At 43.8% G+C, this 1840-nt stretch overlaps 1 pseudogene across 1 annotated transcript; it reads left to right on the forward strand.

Moving 5' to 3' along the window:
- The first annotated feature begins 270 nt into the window (after nucleotides 1-270).
- Nucleotides 271-1552, forward strand: LOC308424409 (G2/mitotic-specific cyclin-B1-like; annotated as a pseudogene). The gene has a single exon. The product of its transcript is annotated as a G2/mitotic-specific cyclin-B1-like (transcript).
- The last annotated feature ends 288 nt before the right edge of the window (nucleotides 1553-1840 follow it).

A 1840-nucleotide genomic window follows, 5' to 3' on the forward strand; every position in this document is an offset into this window, starting at 1 on the left:
ATTAGTATGGATTTATGAATTCCTCTAACATTTTGAATCTATTTGGTATTTAAAAAGGAAATGGATGTGATATGGGACAATTGGCTCTTCTTTTCATCACATTTAAAAAGCTATGCTTAAATTTCTCAAAAGGAAACTTGAACAGAATTCACCTACTTGGAAAAATGCTATGGGGCATGCTGTGGAGGAACGGCTGTTAGTGCTTATCTGTGGGCAGCCAGAGGCTGGGGTGTCTTCTTTGATCAGGGAATCTCTGTTTCAGGAGCAGTCATGGCACTCAGGGTCACTAGGAACTTGAAAATTAACACAGAAAATAAGGCGATGGTCAGTATGGCAGGTGCCAAGCATGTGCCCGTGGCAATTGCTGCTGCCTCCAAACCTGGGCTGAGATCAAACTGCTCTTGGAGACATTGGTAATAAAGTCAGCGAACAGGTACAGGCAAGAATGCCTCTGAAAACGGAAGCAAAAATGCTAGGTACTGGAAAAGTTATTGTCACAGCCCTACAAAAACCTGTGGAGAAGTTGCCTGTGTGTGAACCAGAGGTGGAACTTGCTGAGCCTGTGCCTGAGTCTGAGCCTGAACCTGTTAGAGAAGAGAAGCTTTCTCCTGAACCTATTTTGGTTGATCATCCCTCTCCAAGCCCAGTGGAAACATCTGGATGTGCACTGTAGAAGAATATCAGTGTCAGGCTTTCCCTGGTGTAAATCAGTGAGTGATGTAGCTGCAGATGGCAGAGCTGATCCAAACCTCTGCAGTGAATATGTGAGAGTATCTATGCTTAGCTCTGACAACTGGAGGAAGAGCAGTCAGACCAAAATACCTAGTGGGTCGTGAAGTCACTGGAACCATGAGAGCCACCCTAATTGACTGGCTAATACGGGTTCAGATGAAATTTAGGCTGCTACAGGAGACCATGTACATCATTGTCTCCATTATTGATCCGTTCACGCAGAACAGTTGCCTGCCCAAGAAGATGCTGTAGATGGTTGGGTAGTAGCAACCAAATTTTTATTTTTATTGCAAGCAAATATGAGGAGATGTACCCTCCAGAAATAGGTGACTTTGCTTTTGTGACCAACAACACTTACAGTAAGCACCAGATCAGACAGATGGAGATGAATATTCTGAGAGTTCTGAACTTCAGTCTGGGTTGCCCTCTGCCTCTGCACTTCCTCCGTAGAGCATCTAAAACTGGGGAGGTTGATGTTGAACAGCATACTTTGGCCAAATACCTCATGGAGCTCTCTATGATGGACATGGCCCGTTTTGCTCCTTCTCAAACTACAGCCGAGGCTTTTTGCTTAGCACTGGAAATTCTTGACAACAGGGAATGGGTACCATTCTTCAGCACCGTCTGTCCTACACTGAAGAATCTCTGCTTCCTGTCATACAGCACCTGGCTAAGAACAGTCATGGTGAACAGTGGCCTTACAAAGCACATGACCACCAAGAACAAGCGTGCAGCATCTAAGCATGCTAAGATCAGCACTCTGCCACAGCTGAATTGTACACTAGTTCAGAACTTCTCTAAGGCCGTGACAAAGGCCTAACTCAAATGGACTACATCTGCAAATGTAGTTGGCACCATGTGCCACCTGTACATTGGGTGCCATGTTGACTTGCTCTTCAATAATGGTTGTGACTTTTTACTTTGTGTAGCTTAACTCTTTTGTAAGTGGTTGCTTCTGACTTTGGGATAACAGAAGTTGTCTAAGAATTCAGGAGTACATTAGAAACTGTTTCTAGTTTAACACTGGATCCATCTAATGTATATATTTGTAGCATATATGTTTATATACTTCACTTTGTGTGTCCTTATCATATCATCATGCAAAGGC

Source organism: Micromys minutus (assembly GCF_963924665.1).
Source record: "Micromys minutus genome assembly, chromosome: 1".
NCBI classification, from domain to species: Eukaryota; Metazoa; Chordata; class Mammalia; order Rodentia; family Muridae; genus Micromys; species Micromys minutus.